Genomic DNA, 22,201 nt, shown 5'->3' on the forward strand with positions numbered 1-22,201 from the left:
TGTTTACGTTTCTTTTAATATTTTTCATGTTTTTCTCAGTTGGTGCCTGATGAACCTCTCTAAAGATACTGATTTCCTGGCTTAAATGCATTTAACATTTATTGGTTATTTCTCTCCTTTGCAAAACTCAAAAAGATTCAGCAAAGTCAAAATAAAAACAACAATTTTTCTTCTACTAAACAACTAAACCGAATACCATGGATACATCTTCGATTATATAACGAAATTGAAGGATAAAAGTGTTTTCCAAAATTACTGGATTCGGCATTAAATAACCTGAAAAGGGTTGATATACCGTAAAACAATCAAACCAAACTAAACCAATAATGTTTTTCATATGTTTTATATCCGTTTATATGTTTTAATATATTGTTTGCGTTTTTATCTATTTTTCTGTATGTTTTATCCACTTATTTATTCATCAACATGTATTCAATTATTTCTTTTGATCTTTGCCTTGTATCGTCTAATTGTTGCTATTGAAATAACCTTGTTTTCATGAAGAAAAAAAGACAAAATGAAATGTTCGCTGAGAGTTTATCTTCAAGGTTTTATTTGGAGAAATTGAATCAGGAGAGAGAGACAAATTACTTCCTTCTAACTTAACTTTCTATTTTAATCAAAATAAGCTATGCACACGGAGAGAGACATCAAATTAACATTTATCTTAGATTATCAAGGTGTCTACTTTATTGGCGATGTCTGATTTGTACGGCTTCACAGAGAAATTGATGTGAAAACCTCCGTTTTTTCCAACTCGTGAAACGTGACGTCATTCTTTATACTATATCCTGCCATGTTCACGGCATTTGACCATCCACCCTCTCCGTTCTGAACCTTACGTCATTATATGTGAAAGTTCGAACTAGCTAACATTCTCTTCATTGACATAGGGCCTCTATTATTGTAAAATTTTCATAATCAATTTGAATGTTCTACAAAAAATTAACGAAGGAACACGTAATCTTTTCACACAAACATTAAACGAAAAGAGCACATGGATGTATATAGTCTTTTGACCAAACGCGTACTTGTACGCATTCAACAAGGCGGACTTGTGAGTTATGGCTAATGAGCGACCAAGTAATGTTTCAATTAAATAAACGTGTTGTTTTACATACGATCTGGTCGTCATCCTTTTCATTGTTGCTTTTCATTTGTGTAGTTGTTGATCTGTATTGTTGCGTCGTCTAGTGACTGTTTTACTCATATGAATAACTTTTGTATGGAAATAGATTCGGACGTTGGCGGTTTCTAAAGTTTTATTGGTGAGAAAATTACGTTCCCAAGAAGAGAAACCAAAATTATCTTCATTAAAAAAGCTAACGTCCATGCTTTCTTGTTAGACTGTCAGGAGAAAATTCACTCAGATCCCTACATTGTTGGCACCTGTGGTCTGGCCTTTTCTTTCGCCGTGAACACTCGAAAGTCTGTTTTAATCCTCGAACATGTGGTCATTTCTTATGTAATTGACAACTGCTTCTAGCGTGTTTTGTTTTGAGATGTTGACCTCTGAACTACGCATAAACCACGCTAAGTGCACCTTGTCAATATCCGTTCGCTGTCAGGCCTTTCCGATTATCAGTTTTTGGTACTTATCGAAGGCATTCCGATATAAAACCTTTCTAACAACACTCTCATATACATAAAGTACATTTGTATGAAAAGAAAAAAAACAATTGGTATGGCTCTTTCGGAGTCCGTAGGGAGCGAATCCAGACATAGAGACACGCACAAAATGCCTTTAAACTAAGTATATACATAAGAAAATTATGTAAAGACACACACACACACACACACATATGCATATATATATATATATATATATATATATATATATATATATATATATATATATATATATATATATATGCTAGCAAAAGTACCCGTCGTTGACTGTGTTCAAAAACAGCCTACAGAAAATGGACTCTGATTTATGAAAGTATGATAGGTTATGAAAAGGAAGGGTTGTAAAGAGATATCTTCGAATTTGGGGGTATCACAACCAAAGCAAAATATGATGAAAGTAAAAATAAAATAGATAAACCCCATAATTTATTAGACCATACCTGTTCACACTGAAACACTTATCACAATATTCTGTGGATCTATATTTTTTTAAAAACTTGTTAAACTTTGTGACATATTTCCATTCTATGGAGGTCAGGCGCGAACGAAAACCGCATAATTTTATTATACCATATTTCTTCAAACTGAAACATAATTATCACAGTATAGTTACGCAGATAGATATGAAAAGTCTTTATTAAAGTTTGTGCTTAGTTCCATTCTATGGAGGCCAGGCGCGAACGCAGACCCCACAATTTTATTATACTATTCCTATTTAAGTTAAAACATACTTATCAAAGTATTTTATGTACATCTATATCAAAAACACTTGTAAACTTTTTTTTTTATTTTTAAATAAAAAAGTACGCAGACCCCACAATTTTAATGAATCATCATTATGCCAGATCAAACTGATAATGATTCCTGTGTATCGATACATGTTCTATCATTATATGTGATCAGTTTTCTATAATAGTCAACCATATAGGAGCCTATTCGTGACCAGACACACACACAGACGTTCAGCTTTATATTATAGATATATATATACTGATGAGCTGTGAAACAGCGAAACAGTACTGTATGTGGAAAGAAGAAAAAAGGCACTTAATAATAAAATAGATATAAAAAAGGGAAAGAGAATTTTCCATGTCAAAATATAACTGAAACTTAAGAATATTAAAATGCATACATAGAAACATACAAACAAGTAGAGCAACCAAACAAGAGACATAATATATTGCAAGATAGAAGAATAGAACGAAATATATAGTTAACGGGTGAATAAATATCCAGAAAAGCTTTATAGAAACTCTCATATGAACAAAAGATGCAGAAAATATATATACACATAAAATATATAGAGATATAACAGAAACATATTAAGAAACAAGAAGAATATGAAAGAAAGAGGAAAATATCACTTAGGAAAACATATAAACAAACATAACAAAAACAGGAAAATACGTATAAAATGAAACGGAAAATTATAACATAAAGTATAAAAACCTAAAAGACACATACAAAATCACACAAGAAAACAGATGAGAAAATTTGAATCATATAATAATAAATAGAAAGATTAGAGCATAAAAGGTAATATGGTTAAGATTAAACTTGGAAAAGTAAAAGGACTAGTTCTTAAAACTGGAAAACAAAAAGAAAAGCTATTCTAGTAAAAGAATAATACATTTATAACTTAAATTTTGCAGCATTAAGAATTGATTAAATAATGTTAAATTGAAATTTGTAAAAAAAAATCTTGATGCTACAATATTTTGATTTATAAATTTATTACATTTTTACTAGAATATCTTGTTTTAACAACGAGTCCTCTTGCTTTTCTAAGTTTAATCTTAACTATCATAACTTTCATGCTCGCATTTTCTATGTAATCCATGATTTTTCAAGGTTTTTCTTTGTAATAATATTTTTTTTTTGTGTTCAAAATCATCTTGTATTACCGGAAGGAATTGTTACTCTACACTGATGATTCCGTAAACATGAAAAACTAGTGTATGTAGGTCTAAATAATAAATTAGTATATAAATATATATATAATTATATCATAAATATATATATATATATAATTATATCATAAATATATATATATATATGAATATATATGTACATATATTTATATATATATATATATATATATATATATATATATATATATATTACGGCAGGAATTGTTAACTACACTGATAATTGCATAACCATAAAACGCTAGTGTGTTTAGGGCTAAATTAATAATTATTATATATACACATATAATTTTAAAAAAGGTAAAAATATATTACCGGCGGGAATTGTTACCTACACTGATAATTGCGTAAGCATGAAACACTAGTTCATATGTTCATCAGCTGAACAGTCGGGCTTTAAACACAATGAAGCTCCTCTGGCTGAATATTTATTGGAAGATCAGTCGGGGTTTGAAACATAAGAAGCTTCTCTGGCTGAATGTCCACAAGAAAACCAGTCGGGGCTTGAAACACAAGAAAGCTTCTTCAGCTGAATGTTCATCGGAAGACCAGTCAGGGCTTGAAACACAAGAATCTACTCTGGCTGAATATTGGAGAAGTTGCTATGGTAACCAACAGCCAATAAGAAAAAAACGTCGCTCGGTTCCTTACATTTTCTGAGAATTTTTGAACACAGTAATTTTATTATAATTTTTGTTTTGTTGAAGGAAAATTGATTTTTTTTATTAAATATAGCTGAAAAGGTGACCTATGAACTGTAAAATTGTTTGAAATTTGGTCGCAAGATGAGTGAGCGGTGAAGCTTTGCAGTAGTTCTAAATGAGTAAAACTAACACTTAACCATATATTCAAACACGATGACGTTCCAAAATGAATTCCTCCTACTTTTATTCCGCCCTTATGAATAAAAGGGAGGGCAAATTGCACTGTTATGATGACTGGACTTATGCATTCATGCCCTGTATATTTCATCTCTCTGTTACAGATGTTAGCCGTGTAAGATTTAAAGAAAGAAACACTTATCATAGGCGTGCATCAGAAGCAGAGCGGCGTCATTGAATTCTTTTATGCAGTAAAAATTGAACCGATCAACATTCACTGGCGCCTGTTTAACGTTTAACGTAGCATATGCAGTTGATGTCAGCACAGTTAGGATGGGGTCGTCGATTTCAAAGTAGCAACAGAAATGTGAGATACAAAGCGCACTCCCAACTTTTATGACCGATGCATTAAAAGAAACCAGTAAACGTGCATTGAGAATAGTGCTGACTTGGTAGAAAAATAAATTAGTCAGTACAAATTTTCGCTCGTTTTAATGGTATCATTCTCGCCTTCGTAGCTTTTAGTTATATATATATATATATATATATATATATATATATATATATATATATATATATATATATATATATATATATATATATATATTTATATATAACAACACACTTGGCATATGGAAACTCAGACGTAATAAGACAAGCAGGGAGAAAATAAAAATATCAAAAATATATTTAAAAATAAAAGAATAAGAGAAAGAATATGCACACAGATTGAATGCCTACTGGAGAGAAGTTGAATGCCTACTAGACACTGTTCTAGAGTGTATAAGATACCTCTGTATACGGTTGTACAGATTAATATAGCATGAGAATACTTTTTCCTACAAGTAAACCTGACTATTCAAAATCACATAATATTCGCGGCCCAAATAAAATCTCCTCTCTATTGGTAATCCCCGAGGAATGGGGCACCTTTTCCAAGTGATATTACCTCTAGTAACAACACGATTCTAGATACGTCTAGCTGAATTTTTGTAGCGGAATTTATTAAGACCAAGAGACCGCAAGAAAGGTATATTATAAAATATTTAAATGGTCAACTAGAGAGAGGAAATTATGTTGCCAATTACTTTATAAACTCAGCGTTTGAGATGTAGTTGATAATATTAATAGAGTATTCGAGTATCTTATATAGTGATCTAGTGTTAGGAAGGGGCCCCTTGATGTTTATAGGATTTTGACTAAAGTACAATTGTTACAAGAACAAGTCGCCTGTTCTTGTAAGTGAGTAAATATGAGATGGGATAGCCGAGTATTCGAACTTGCGAAACTAGATTTGAAATTGAGAATTCCGATCATAAGTTAAAATAAATAATACAGAATGTTATTGAAAATGGAATGTAGAATTACCATTGTTTACTTCACATAAAATAGTTAGATATCTGTTTATTGAAAAAGGAATGTAATGATGTAATTTTGTTTCTGTTAAAGAAATGAAATTAAAATAAGGAATTTAAAAACGGACAATGGAAAATGTTTGTAAAGTGGGTTAATCAAAAATTAGGTTAGAGAGTCGACTTTGTAGAAACGTGAGGGGTGTAAGGCCGCGTGTCTGATATGCATGTTTTTAGTCATGCAATGACGTCATGGGTTCTCAATATAGAGAGCTTAAGGCAGTCAGTACGTCGGTCAGGTAAGAAGAGAGAAGTCAGTGAGTCAGAGACAGAGCTGACATGGAACCTTGGAAGCTAAAGGGAGAAAAAAGAATCATGTAAAGACTTGAATTCCTTGATTTAAAGCCATTGACCGATCGAAATGGAATAAACGAACTTCATCTTTTTGTACCTAAGTCTTCGCGTAATGTTATTCAATAACAGAAAGATATTATGAATTTATATTATAAGAACTTTCTGAAAATCATCATCTAAAAATAGGTAAAGAAATATATGTGTCAATGTTATAGAAACACTCCCATTCACAAAACTGTCAACAGTATAAATGTCAAACGCTCTATATCTCGGTCTATCTATCTATATATCAAATCTCCTTAAATATACAACTATGTAAGGAAAACACTGAAATCGAAACACAAAGAAACAATAAAGATATACAAAACACAGACGACAAAATACGAGAAACAGGAAATAAATTAAATTTAATCACGATCATAGCGTATGAATCTGAAGATTCTATTTTGGGCATTGGTTTTCCCGATTTTTTTTCCTAATCAGAATTCTTTCTAAAAGAATACATCAGGTACTTACAGGAGAGACCACGTCAAGGTTGCCAACATCCTAAGTGAAAGTTTGTTTTATGGAATGAACTGGATTAAAACTTGTGACACCTAGGTTGTCAGTCCATACCCTTCTCTATTGAATCGCCGTCAGCCTCCAACTAATTTAGGGCAACATATAAAGAAACAGGAAAAAGAAAGCAAGAAAAAACATAAAAACTATGAAACAAAACAAAGAGAAATAAACACGAAGCATATGTTATATCACTACACTGATGAAAACTGAAGGATAGGTCGGAAATATGTACTTGTAAAAGAACCGGATATGATGAAATAAGACAAATAGAAGAAACCATATAAAGTATATAAGTAAACCTATAAAAAATAAAACAAGTAATAAAATAAAACACGGCTAATGACGTAAACTATTCAGATGAGAAAACATACAAACATTAAAGAAAATAGAGAATAAATATGAAGAAATGAAACAGAAAATATTGAAATGAAATCGAAAAAGTAAGAATGCAAAAAGTAAAAAAATAATTTATAGCTAAGGCATGAAAACGTAGAAATAAACTTATAAAAAAAAACAGAGAATTGTTATCAGAAATCAAGAAAAAAATAAATAAAACCATTAAAAAAATAATGGAAAAAGTAAAGAAAATAAAAATAACATTATAAAATGCATAAAAAGATAAAATAAAGGAAAATTATCGATTTTATGTAAATGGTATTATACACTGCATTTACATTTACTTAAATGGCATAATCAATTTTTACAAGAATATAATCGAGTAATAATTGTAATCGTAACGGAACTGCTCCCGGGTTCTGTTCTCTGTTTGCCATCTTTCTATTACAGTTGCAGCCATCTTTGATGTTTTTCTTGTGATAGGCGGCTTTTACTTTTGTATTCTTTGATGAGAAGATAGTTCTGAAATTGTCAAGATGTTCCAACATTTTGTATTTTATTCTTTTTATATTGTAGCAATAAGTCTCGTATTTACTAGAGGAAGATGTAAAACAGCTATTGAAAAATAGACAATGAGTTGAAGATTTATAGTCAAACTATTGTGTGCGATTACTTGTTTTTTCTCATGGCTTCTTCCAATATCCCGGTTTTTGTGCATCTTTATAAATACTTACTTTAAATAATATGCTCAAAGACTTGTAACAGAGCGCGTATGATCCCGTGTGCAAATATCAACAGCAGCAGAAGAATAGATCGTTAGCGAAGGTGTTAACAGCAGCAGAGTTAGAGCACTATGTACGCGGGCTTGCGTGAGAAGAAAAAAGAAAATAAAAGGACAGCACGTGGTCGGAGAGAAGCAAACTGCGAGGTTGAACTTGTAAATCGAAGGCGAGAAATGGCTGACTATAACCAGCGTGTAGTCGGGAGAAAGAAAAACGCGTGTAGGTGGAATAAATTTGTGGCCTTGTGGTGACGGTGGGAAACTTTTAGGCTGGTGGCGAGACGGCGGGATTTTGTTAATATCATGGCATACGAAATGGACAGTAAAAAAAAGAGGGACATGGTAATAAATGTTTTTTTATTAATACAGAAAAGATTCCGACCCGGGTGTTTATTTCTTTCTTTCTTTTGTTTGTGTTTGTTTGTTTGTTTGTTTGTTTGTTTGTTTGTTTGTTTCTGTACGTTACAGAAGGAAATTGAAAGGTAATTAAAAAAATATCTGAAAATGTAAGGAGTTTGAATATTCAAACACGGACAGAAAAGGAGAAAACATAATTTTGTAGACAGGAAATAAACAGAGTTAAATAACAAATCTAATATATAAAAGGCTATATATCTGTCTGTCTGTCTCTGTCTGTCTCCATATTTTCAAAATCTATCACTTCCGAAACTAAAAGTCGCAGATCGGTGCTATAGGTCTCAAATGATTGGAATTTTTTTTATGGACCGTTCCTTTATGGGTCGGTTAAAATAGTTTTTAAGGGGTCAACAATGGGTCAAAATTGAAAAATCTTTATACATTTTGTACATTCATTTTAGTTTATTTTTAATCAGTTCATATACGTGTCACATTGGCATAGTGATAACGTCACCAGCTTTGAATGCAACAGTTTTGTTTTCTGTTTCGATTTTAGCTGATGGCACCCAAATACGTTTTTGTTTGTTTTTTGTTTTTTTGTTTTTATTTTATTTTACTTTTGAAATAAACGTTTTATATTAATATATACAAAATCTGGGCTAATTAAAATATCATTTTTAAGCATATTTTACGATCGGGCAAAGCCGGGAACCCCCTTTCCGCAAGTATAAGCTAAAGAATAAAGTAAATAAAATAGAAGAAAAAACAGAAAATGTTATAAAGAAAAGAATAAAGGATAAAATGAAAAGTAAAAGCATTACGAGATAGAAAAATCAAGGAAAAGAGACAAAACTTAAAAAAGAAATAAGTGAAGCATGCATGGCCCCCGTGAATGCACATTGAACGAGGCATAAAAAATGACTAAGTTCAGCATTTGCCTACCCAAAATAACTACCCACCCCAATTTAGCCCCAAAAGTTCCCAGGGGACGTCAAATCTTGATAAAAATGAACAAACGGTGCAATTTTAGGCCTTAACATATGTAAATTTGAATTTTGCACCATGCAAAAAAGGGATGACTGCGTTCAGCACCATGCAAAAAAGGGATGACTGAGTTCAGCACCATGCAAAACTGCTAATAAATAGACAGACACAGAAAATTTTGGACAAATATGGTAAAATAGTCCCCAAAAATGGAGTGTTTTTATTAGCCCTAAACGAACCCCTGGGCCACACATAAGAGTTATTGCGAAGTATAGAAAAACAAAATTATATATAAATCAGCTAGTTACAACTTTTCAGAAAGTTTTATAAAAATCCAAGGCATCAATTTTTTTTAATAAGCACAAACGTGTCAATTTTAGCCATTTTAACCCGAAAGGCACCCCTAGGGGAGGGGAACTGAGTTTTCCCGGAAAATCTGTTCTGTTACTTTTTTACTCATATCATATATGCTTGTGCAAAATTTCAAAAAATTCCAAAACGTACTTATTGAGAAAAGTGCGGATAGACGAACGGACGAACGGACCAGGGAAGATTTACAGGTTCACTCTCCTTTTGTCGGAGGACCAATATTTTTTTTTAAATAGAAACGTAGGCGAAGCGTAAAAATTTAAAGAAAGAATACATAATAAACACCGAAAGACTTAAAGATGCAAGGCACAGGCATCAATGAAGGGAAAAAAAACACAACAAATATTTGTAAAATGATAGAACGAAAGAGTAAGGCGTAAATGGAAAAATACATTTCAAGTCAGAACGAAAAAATGAAAGTGGAAAAAAGAAAATGGAAATAGATTACATAAATGAAGGAACGAAGTTTTACCCAGAGAAATAATAAAAAAAATAAACCCCCGCAGTGAAACAAGAGAAAGACATAAATACAAAAGTCGAAAAAAAGGAATTCAGATAGTGAAAATGGAAATGCTAATAAAAAAAGAAGCATTCAAATCGTCAGCAAAAGAAGAAGAATTAAATAAAGATATAAAAATTTAGAAAAATAATGAATATCATAAAACATTGAGAGAAATTAAAATAAATGAAAAGTAATAGAAAATAGAGAATTTATTAGCAAACGATAGAAGCAAGGTAAGAAAACTAACAGAAAGTCAAAACCGTATAAAAATTCAAGAAAGAAAGAAAATGGGGAAAAGAAAGAGAGAATAGAAAAAACTCACAAACTACAAGGAAACCCTTATAAAAATTCAAGAAAGAAAGAAAATGGGGGAAAAGAAAGAGAGAGAATAGAAAAAAACTCACAAACTACAAGGAAAACCATATAAAAATTCAAGAAAGAAAGAAAATGGGGAAAAGAACGAGAGAATAGAAAAAACTCACAAACTACAAGGAAACCCTTATAAAAATTCAAGAAAGAAAGAAAATGGGGGAAAAGAAAGAGAGAGAATAGAAAAAAACTCACAAACTACAAGGAAAACCATATAAAAATTCAAGAAAGAAAGAAAATGGGGAAAAGAACGAGAGAATAGAAAAAACTCACAAACTACAAGGAAAACCTTATAAAAATTCAAGAAAGAAAGAAAATGGGGGAAAAGAAAGAGAGAGAATAGAAAAAACTCACAAACTACAAGGAAAACCATATAAAAATTCAAGAAAGAAAGAAAATGGGGAAAAGAAAGAGAGAATAGAAAAAACTCACAAACTACAAGGAAACCCTTATAAAAATTCAAGAAAGAAAGAAAATGGGGGAAAAGAAAGAGAGAGAATAGAAAAAAACTCACAAACTACAAGGAAAACCATATAAAAATTCAAGAAAGAAAGAAAATGGGGAAAAGAACGAGAGAATAGAAAAAACTCACAAACTACAAGGAAAACCTTATAAAAATTCAAGAAAGAAAGAAAATGGGGGAAAAGAAAGAGAGAGAATAGAAAAAACTCACAAACTACAAGGAAAACCATATAAAAATTCAAGAAAGAAAGAAAATGGGGAAAAGAACGAGAGAATAGAAAAAACTCACAAACTACAAGGAAAACCTTATAAAAATTCAAGAAAGAAAGAAAATGGGGGAAAAGAAAGAGAGAGAATAGAAAAAAACTCACAAACTACAAGGAAAACCATATAAAAATTCAAGAAAGAAAGAAAATGGGGAAAAGAACGAGAGAATAGAAAAAACTCACAAACTACAAGGAAACCCTTATAAAAATTCAAGAAAGAAAGAAAATGGGGGAAAAGAAAGAGAGAGAATAGAAAAAAACTCACAAACTACAAGGAAAACCATATAAAAATTCAAGAAAGAAAGAAAATGGGGAAAAGAACGAGAGAATAGAAAAAACTCACAAACTACAAGGAAACCCTTATAAAAATTCAAGAAAGAAAGAAAATGGGGGAAAAGAAAGAGAGAGAATAGAAAAAAACTCACAAACTACAAGGAAAACCATATAAAAATTCAAGAAAGAAAGAAAATGGGGAAAAGAACGAGAGAATAGAAAAAACTCACAAACTACAAGGAAACCCTTATAAAAATTCAAGAAAGAAAGAAAATGGGGGAAAAGAAAGAGAGAGAATAGAAAAAAACTCACAAACTACAAGGAAAACCATATAAAAATTCAAGAAAGAAAGAAAATGGGGAAAAGAAAGAGAGAATAGAAAAAACTCACAAACTACAAGGAAACCCTTATAAAAATTCAAGAAAGAAAGAAAATGGGGGAAAAGAAAGAGAGAGAATAGAAAAAAACTCACAAACTACAAGGAAAACCATAAAAATTTACGAAAGAAAGAAAATGGGGAAAAGAACGAGAGAATAGAAAAAACTCACAAACTACAAGGAAACCCTTATAAAAATTCAAGAAAGAAAGAAAATGGGGGAAAAGAAAGAGAGAGAATAGAAAAAAACTCACAAACTACAAGGAAAACCATATAAAAATTCAAGAAAGAAAGAAAATGGGGAAAAGAAAGAGAGAATAGAAAAAACTCACAAACTACAAGGAAACCCTTATAAAAATTCAAGAAAGAAAGAAAATGGGGGAAAAGAAAGAGAGAGAATAGAAAAAAACTCACAAACTACAAGGAAAACCATATAAAAATTCAAGAAAGAAAGAAAATGGGGAAAAGAACGAGAGAATAGAAAAAACTCACAAACTACAAGGAAACCCTTATAAAAATTCAAGAAAGAAAGAAAATGGGGGAAAAGAAAGAGAGAGAATAGAAAAAAACTCACAAACTACAAGGAAAACCATATAAAAATTCAAGAAAGAAAGAAAATGGGGAAAAGAAAGAGAGAATAGAAAAAACTCACAAACTACAAGGAAACCCTTATAAAAATTCAAGAAAGAAAGAAAATGGGGGAAAAGAAAGAGAGAGAATAGAAAAAAACTCACAAACTACAAGGAAAACCTTATAAAAATTCAAGAAAGAAAGAAAATGGGGAAAAGAAAGAGAGAATAGAAAAAACTCACAAACTACAAGGAAAACCATATAAAAATTCAAGAAAGAAAGAAAATGGGGAAAAGAAAGAGAGAGAATAGAAAAAACTCACAAACTACAAGGAAAACCTTATAAAAAATTACTAGAGTAAGAAACTAGAAAGGCACACTTACATTGAACGACCGATTTAAATAATAAATACGATTGTGACAACAACATATTCTTTTCATTGGTTTGACTCTTGAGTATATATCTGTTAATATCGTATATGTTTTTATATAGAGCGATGGTGATTCTCGGTTGATTGACTATATCTTACTGTGTCGATAATACATTTGAGAGTCAAAAGAATGAAAAGAATATTCTGTTGTCACAGCCCTAGTAATAAAGAATCAAAACGCAACAATTTTAAGAAATAAAATGGCGGAAACAGAATTAATAAAAAGAAACGTATTTTTTTTTCGCTTGTTTCAGTTTTCGTCAGTTGAAGTTCTCAGAAATCAAGCGATACTATTCCTGGGATTAACACTTGATTTCTATTTGAAATACATAGATACTCGAATATTCCATTAAAGCGCTCGTTAACCTCTTAAACACTGTGTTAGGAAAGAAGTTAGGAATATAATTTCCTCTCCACCATTGACCATTTCAATAAGTTATAGTTTTCTTGTAGTCTCCTGGTCTTACTGGATTCAAGGACAAGAATTTTCTCTGTCTGGTGGAGTATCCAGCTTCGTGCAATGAGGTAACATAACTTGGCGAAGGTACACTATTTCTAATAAAAAAATTTTATTGGTTAGCCATAGTAGGATATTTTATTTGGGTCCTGAATACTACGTGATTTTGAATATTTAGTCAAGCTTTTCTTGTAGAAAAAAGTATCATCATGCCAGGTTTTTTCTGACAAATCCCTGTACAGAAAGACCTTAAAACCGCCGGGGATAGTGTCTAGAATGCATACAATATATAAAAGAAAATGTGAGAAAACAAGTGACCTTAAAAGCTATTATCGTATCAATTTTACCATAAAATATTTATCTCTGAGAATTTACGAGCGGAAATTCAGAAATCCCCACTAATCTTTCCCAGAATCCATCCTTATCTTCTTTCGAAATGCTTTCCATTCTTTTTTTATCTCTTAGACTTCTCCAGTTTCCTCAGAAGAATCCTATTACCAATATTCTTATATTTATTGGCGGACCTGTCTTCTTAACTGTATCCCAGTTTTTCTGTCTCAGTCTTAATCTTAATCGTGTATATTTTATTTCGCACACGTTCTAATGTTCCTATTCGAAATGGATCTGCAATGGTTTTCGGTGTATATTAGCCTTGGTGTATTGCTCATTCTTTCTCGTAACCTCCCGTTCGTGATTCGGGCGATCCTTTTCGTCCCCCTCATGTTATCCCTATTCAGCATTATCTATCGTAACCTCTTACTCCTACATTTTTATTTACCAAAGAGTTACTGCTTATTAATAACTTAGCAGGACTACTCTCTCTCTCTCTCTCTCTCTCTCTCTCTCTTTCTTTCTCTAGTCATCTCTTTATTGTTCTCTCTTTAAACAAATGATAAATTACCAAGAAGTTTTTTTCAAATATTTTTCTGAAATATTCAAGGGAGGTAATTTAAACTAAATTAACATCGCTGACATAAATAAGCTAAATAGAAGATATTGAATACGGTGTGTACCATCTTTATATTAAACTCTCTCTCTCTCTCTCTCTCTCTCTCTCTCTCTCCCTGTCTATCTATCTATCTATCTATCTATCTTTCTTTCTTTCTTTCTCTTTCTCTATTCGATTTTATTTTCTCTGTGTCCAAAAATGAGAAATTACGAAAACCTGTCTTCAAATACTTTTCATGAATTTCCAAGGGAGGTAATTTAAATTAACATAACATCGTTGGATTGAATAAACTGTTAATTAAAATATTATAATAGTATTGAAAATGATGAATGGACTGAACAAAATTTGTTTTTATATTTTATGTTTTACAACAAGTATCTGTTGACATTTGATTTGAAGACGCCCATGTTGTAGTCTGCAGGGAAGCAGCCCTGTGCTAATGGATTCCATATATAAAGAATTTATTGAAATGAACTATGCTCATGGAAATTCCACATGGTACTAGATAAACGGGGAATGAATCAATTTATTTGCAATTGTGATAGAAAACTAGTTCTTGCTCTAGAGATACCAGAATTGCGACGTTCCTTTTTATAGATGCGAGAGTGTAGAAAGCAGGAGAGATTAACTTTTACTGGATTAAGAAATTTGTTTTGTATTCTACCGAAACTAGAAAGAATCATCCGAGCGACAACTCAAAATGTGGTAGCAGTACTCGTATTTGCCTTATGTTTTCGCCTCTCACGGATGCTGTACCTTTTGTTCCTGTTTGACATTTCTGTCTGTTTTTTTTTTTTAGATCTAAAGTTTATTGTTCCTTTTCTGTTGTATGTCTGTGTGTATGTGTCTGCACGCGCACATGCGTGTGTATGTGTTTGTGTGTGTGTGCAGCTCCGCTATTAACGTGATTTGATTGAAAGATCTTTATTCAAAATTAGAAATGGAAGAGCAATTACAATGAAAAGCGCCATATATATATATATATATATATATATATATATATATATATATATATATATATATAGTAGGTCATGGAATATATATGGAGATTAAGCTACAATGAATATTCCGCGTTTCATCCACTCTAGGACTCTTCAGGCTTATGCTTATGTTTTTAACTCTTTTTCAAAGACTTTTTTAACATGTTTTATTAACTATTTGCTCTTATATATATATATATATATATATATATATATATATATATATATATATATATATATATATATATATATATATATATATATATATATATATATCCGATGGAGAATGGGAATATATATATATATATATATTAGATATATCAGATGGAGAATGGGAAGAAGGATAACTTGAAGACGAAATATTAATGTATGTTATGGGAGGTTTGCGTGAGAGTTCAGTAATTGTGCATGAATATATAACATCTTTATGGATGCAATCATTATTGAGTGGGCAAAGATGCTTGTTATTACAATTACAGTTAGTTTTGGGTTTAATTGGGAAAGGGATTTTTGGGGCTTATTTATTTTTTTTTTGTTATTAGATGTTAAGATTCTTTGTGCTTAATTAGGCATTGTTGAATAAAAAATCCTGATTGAGTTTTTATTGAAAATAGAACTATATCTGTGTGGATATTTGAAAGAGTTTTGTACAATGTTGAAGAATTCCTTAGGTAGGATTAAACCAAATATTTTCTTTCTCCTTATGCGGCTGGGTGGGTTAGATGTATTACGATTAATATTTTGGTTTGGATTATATATGTAGACTGCTTCACTGTTATTAATAGCGGCAGATCTTGTTATTTGCTCTGGTTTCTTTCGAGTCATATTGTGTGTGATAACAGATTTAAGGTGGCCAGCAGAAGGAGCATAATGATAGTATTCAATCTTTTCCTTGTGTTCTGATTAATGAAGAAAGTAGCATTCTGATTAAAAGGGTTTTTTTCAGCAAAAAGAGCAGAAATTCTTCTAGAGACGGATGATACTATAGATTTTATAATTGAGTCGGGGTGGTTAGAAGATTTATGGACGTATAAAAGCGTAGGGTTGGGTTTATGATAGGGGCTATGAGTTTCGATGCTAAGATTAACATCTAGAAAATTTGAAGTTTTTTGTTTGGTTCAATAATTATAGAAAGGTCAAAGTTATTAAAGACGTTATGTAATTTTTTAATTGTTTCGTTGCACTCTCTTGGACTGGTTGTTGTAGTAAAAAGGGCATCATCTCTATAAAGGCCCCCTTGGATATGTTTAAAGTGGTATTTAAGTTCTTTCAGTAAGAAGAGTCCCACTAAATCGGTAACTTATGCAGAGTCAAAAGCACCCATTAAGATGTCAAAATTACCAGGGGTGTCCTTTCTAGTCCAAAACTTATTGTTAAATTGTATAAGGGACTTTCTCGCTAGGAGAATTAATTTAATTTCTAAATTAGTTAAGTCAGAATTTCTTTTAGCAAAGATTAGAGCCTTATTTAAAAGGATCGGAGAAATTGATTAATAATAATTTTGGATGTCAAAGGTTATGAAGTTAAGGAGGTGTTTATTTTTAAGGGAGACAAACCAATTAATTACGGAATTTGAATTTAGCCAAAGAAGGAAACTTACTTTTTCTTTAATAGAAGGGATGATTTTATCTAAGATATTTTTGCTTACAGCACCTAAGTCAGAGTTAGATGGGCAGATCAATCTGATGAAGGGGTTGTCATAGAAATTAGGTTTATGATCCTTGAGGGTGAATTTAGGGGTACCCGGAGCAATTATTTCAGTGAAGTTATGAATATTCATAGAAGTCAGTAAATATTTAGCTTCAGAATTAATGGAATCTAATGTCTTAGGAGGGACTATTTTATAAGATTTATTAAGTTCTTTGCACAAAAGTTTTTTTATATGTAGGATAGTCAAGTTTATAATAATTTTTTGTCTTATCAGCAGGGAAGAATATATGTTTATTCTTCTTAAGTTTTTTGGCAAAATTATTTATTTTTCGAGTAACCGGATTATAATGGTGTTTTTGTTTCTTAAATTTAATTTTTTGGAGTAAATTTAACATGGAATTCTCAAACTCCTCAAGGTAAGGGTTGTATTTGGGGTGGGCAGTGGTTTTAATCCGTAAAATTTGGCAGCAATTCTTTCGATTTTCTTTTGTTCTCTATGAGAGTTGATAGGGAGTTCATTTGTTAATATTTCTGGCTGAGGTTGGTCTTCAGAGGAAATAGGCACTTCAAGTGTATTGTTAATGGTTAAGGCATGATGATAAGCCTTCCACCTTATATTTTTAGGAAAGTATTCAAAGCGAGAACAAATTTGTGGATATATTCTTGTTGGGTAGGAATAGGGATATTTTTGGCAGACAGAGGAATGTGTTCCTTTTCAAACATATCTAGAAAGAATAAAAAAAAAACTCAACCAGCGGGAGCTTATAATAAAATAAAAATTACAATTAAATTTACCAAAATGATCCAAGATGGTAAAACTAAAGTATATTATAAATATTAAAGAATTAATATTTATAAAGTAATCTCAACCGGAAGTAAAAGCTCGATAAAACCAAATAGGATATAGGGCAAATAGTTAATAAAACATGTTAAAACACTTTGAAAAAGAGTTAAAAACATATTTAATCTGAAAACGAAACATTTAATAAGTGGATAGTCCTTTTCTTCTCATCAGAGGGTAGGAATCGGATTTTTATTTTATATATATATATATATATATATATATATATATATATATATATATATATATATATATATATAGGATGAGTTAAATAAAGAGAACGGATCGAGAGAAAAGTAAAAAGAAAACTATGAAGGCTTAGCTTATCTTTCTATCGGCATATCAACATTTTAAAGGGTTATTTAACGCTCAAACCCCATAAACAACTCTGTAAACAACTCTTTGATTTTCTGTTCTTGTGTACTTTAATGCAAACCAGCTTTACTCCCCCTTTTTATTTTATGGCAAAACATAGTATATACTTTGGACGGCAATCATTGTATATAATTAATTGAATATAAGTTGATATATTTCACAATCTTAGAAGAAAATAAGTGTTCGTGACAAAGAATATCGGAATATAATAAACAGGAATATGCGCGAGGCGTTTTGAATACGGCATAACTGATTTCATAATTCCCGATAATATCCATTGTTTCAATCACTAACACCTTGTGGAAACAAGAATAGCGACTAGGCAGAAGTTAATAAAAATGGAGTAATATAAAAGGGGAGATAAAATGTAAGTACAGAAATGGCGTATGATAAAAGAAAGAAATGCAATAAACTTTATATACTATTACACTCTCAGTAGCTATTAAACTTGCTTGTGTGTCATCGGTCACTGCGTACATATCTTCCGTGTTGAATGATGCAAATATGTAAAATAAAGAAAATGATAAAGAAGTGGTTCTTTCATTTTACGGCATATCTATCTTTTTGATCTTATTTAATAGCGAATTTAGTAATACTACCGAGACCTGTGGAAATTCCACAGGGGACCCATTCATATGTAATATATTGATGTTGGCATTCTATAGATGTTCAGCGAAAATGGAGACGCTCTGATATTGTTGTAGCTCTTTTGTTAAAACTGAAAAAGTATTTTGTAAGCTAGAACGAACTCCCGGCAAAGCCCGGTCGTAAAGTATGCTTCAATATTATATTTTAATTCTTGCAGATTTCGTATATATTATTACAGAGTTAATGTTCTATCGATTTTTATATATTATAAAGTTTCGATTTCAAAAATAAAATATATATTTATATCGACGACATGACTTGGGTGCATTAGCTTGAATCGAAACCGAAATGACAGCTTATAAAATATATATATATATATATATATATATATATATATATATATATATATATATATATATATATCCAAATTAAAAGTCAAATATGAACAGGTAAAATTATAAAAGAATAAAAGCCCAATCTAATGAGGTATAGTTTGTTTAAATAGTTACATAAAATTTAGCTTAAAATTGCAGTTTTTTAAAAAAATTACAAGTGTGGACTTTCTTTTTGCCGCCTGTATATATATATATATATATATATATATATATATATATATATATATATATATATGTATATATATATATATTCGTATTCCTGTCTGTTTATTTGTTCACAGTTTGATTAATATATACATAACATACTGTTTCATTCATTCCTATATATAGTATTATTCTTGCAAAATATACGATTAAGAAGTGACGTCATTTGCATATTACATTAAGGAAAATCGATTTTATTAAATAGCGCTGTGTTAGTTATTGTTTATAGTGAGAGAATTGCTAAAGTGTTCTATTTAAGTTTATTATATAAATTTGATTCATATTGATAACATATTTAATTTACTTGTTTTTTACCGACATGATCTTTTTCTATAAAACGGTTGGAGTTGGTTTGTTCTTTTTGGGGTTTTTTTTAAAATAATTTCCGTAATTTCGCAATTAACATTGTGGCCGAGTGGATTTTATTTTAAAATAAACAAACAATCCAATTCAACTACGATTCTTTATTTAATACAAAAACAAAAACTTTTCATTTACGTTTTTTTTTGCCAGTTTTTTCTTCACATTTTTTTTAGACATCGTAACTGCTAATTGTTTTTTTCTTTTAATAACACAAAAAGTAATAACTCATCATTTTTATAACATAAAAAAGTGTATTTCGGTTAACACAAATTCTACTTTAGTATTTTTGAAACTGAAATTATTTACAGTTTGTTTTCGTTGTAACAAACCGTAATAACAAATCTCTCTAGACTGAGGGAGCATAAAAGAAATTCGCTTAAACTGGAATATAGTCATAAAACAGTGTCCAATATCGGGAGAATAGCTTCTCTTCGTATCCCTTCTGCCGAAATATCTGGTGGAGAGTTTGTCACGTGCTTCTGCCTTTTTCGGGGGGGTGGGTTACATTTTTGTGTTTTCATTTGTTCTTTTATTTTTAAAATTCTTGTTGGAGTAACGATGGAGTTGACATATGATAATGAAAAACTGCTCAATATTCGCTGGGTCCCCATGCTAGTATATATATATATATATATATATATATATATATATATATATATACCCATGATAAGGGTGTCTGTGCGTGAAATGTGTGTAGAAAGAATTGCACAATCTCCAACCACACTTCTCTTAAGTCGACATTGTTGAATACCAGTGGTAAGTCAAGGTTCAAGACTACTGGAAACAATGCCGAGATAAGCGGAAAGCACATACAGCGCCTAGAATTCCCAAATGGTCACCCATCTGGTACTAGCAAGGCTCAACGTTGCTTAACTTCGGTGATCCAACGAGAACCGTTGTGTCAACGTGATTATGCCGTGTATGTGTGTGTATATATATATATATATATATATATATATATATATATATATATATATATATATATATATATATATATATATATATATATATATATATATATATATATATATATATTAAGTAATGTGATTGATAATTAAATATTTAAAAATCAAATTATAATTAAATTAAAAATCCGTTTCATAAGAAGGAACAACAACAAAATCAAATAATGCAGATAATTGATTTTGTTGTTGTTCCTTCTTATGAAACGGATTTTTAATTTAATTATAATTTGATTTTTAAATTTTAAATTATCAATCACATTACTTAATATTGTATTAGCTCTAGGACATTTAACTATCGAGATTATATATCTAAATTACAACGAGCACTTTCTATTTCCTGTATTTTAATTAAACTAGTAATTTCACTGTTACATTAAAATACACTCAGCTCTTTAGACTATTGTTCTAATCTCCTTTAAATTATATATATATATATAAATAATAATATATATATAATATATATAATATATATATATAATAAATATATATATATATAATAAATAAATATATATATATAATAAATAAAAATTACAATAAGTTTACCAAGGTAATCAAAATGGTAAACTTAAAATATATTTTAAATATTAAAGAGTTAATATTTACAAGTAAAGTAATCTCAAACAGATGTAAAAGCTCAGAGGAAATAGAGGAAATTAATCATTTGTTCATATATATATATATATATATATATATATATATATAGCACGCAATATCTATCATTTCATATACATATATATATGAAATGATAGATATTGCGTGGTAAAGGTATATATATATATATATATATATATATATATATATATATATATATATATATATATATACATATATATATATATATATATATATATATATATGAAATGATTGATATTGCGTGGTAAAGGAAGATATATATATACTGATAACAGAACACGCTTCTTCAATGTGAGTCTGACGACGCTACAGTATCAAAACGTACAGCTTTCTCTGGATGACGCACATTGGAAGATACAAAGGAGTTATTCAATAATATTAACCAGGTATTTTTTCTTTTAAAAGGTTCATATAAAGTAGAGATTTTTTCTGTCACATATGTTATTCGCCTTTACTTTTGAAATCGATACATTTTGCATTTTTGCCAAAACCTTCTTATGCCATAGTGTGTCTCTTTCAAGCGACTATTGATGTACAAGGAGTACACGATTCAGTTTTTTTTATATCTATTAGGTTGGTGCAGAAATAATATCGTTTTTTTATATATAAAATTGAACGTCAAAAAACGGTATTAATTTTTTCATCAACCGAATATAATAAATATCGATAATAAAATTTCATTTGTTGTAATAAAACATTCTGGATTTCTAATGGTGGCTATATTATCCGAAAAATGTATGGTAAACTATCAAGAAAAATACTTAATTATTTCTAATAAAAAAAATAGTATTAGCATCTTATGCGTAGTTTTTCAAATACTTTGTTTTACTTATTTTTAAATCGTTAAATTGTAACGTAGTCGTTATATGTCAACATTCAGCACCAACACGTTGTATGCACAGTCGAAAAGAAAACAAAGACAAGGAAAGAACTCGATTAACTTTTTTTCAGTTGGAACAACAGACATTTATTTACAGGTACTTCCAGCATTACGCCTTGTCTCTTGTTCAAAAGTTTTCTCGTATTCCAATGTGCTTAACAAGACTCTGTCGTGTCGAACGCGTGGTACTCTCCCTTTGTC

At 30.3% G+C, this 22,201-nt stretch overlaps 1 protein-coding gene and 1 pseudogene across 2 annotated transcripts in view; one reads left to right on the forward strand and one right to left on the reverse strand.

Annotated features, from left to right (window-relative positions):
- Positions 1-22,201, forward strand: part of LOC145258224 (GTP-binding protein Di-Ras2-like) — a 606,981-nt gene that overhangs the window by 544,721 nt on the left and 40,059 nt on the right. The gene's annotated exons all lie outside the window — the stretch shown is intronic.
- Positions 20,329-20,445, reverse strand: LOC145258422 (5S ribosomal RNA; annotated as a pseudogene).

Source organism: Euprymna scolopes, chromosome 33 (genome assembly GCF_053919585.1).
Source record: "Euprymna scolopes isolate OS-2025 chromosome 33, ASM5391958v1, whole genome shotgun sequence".
In the NCBI taxonomy this organism is placed as follows: domain Eukaryota; kingdom Metazoa; phylum Mollusca; class Cephalopoda; order Sepiida; family Sepiolidae; genus Euprymna; species Euprymna scolopes.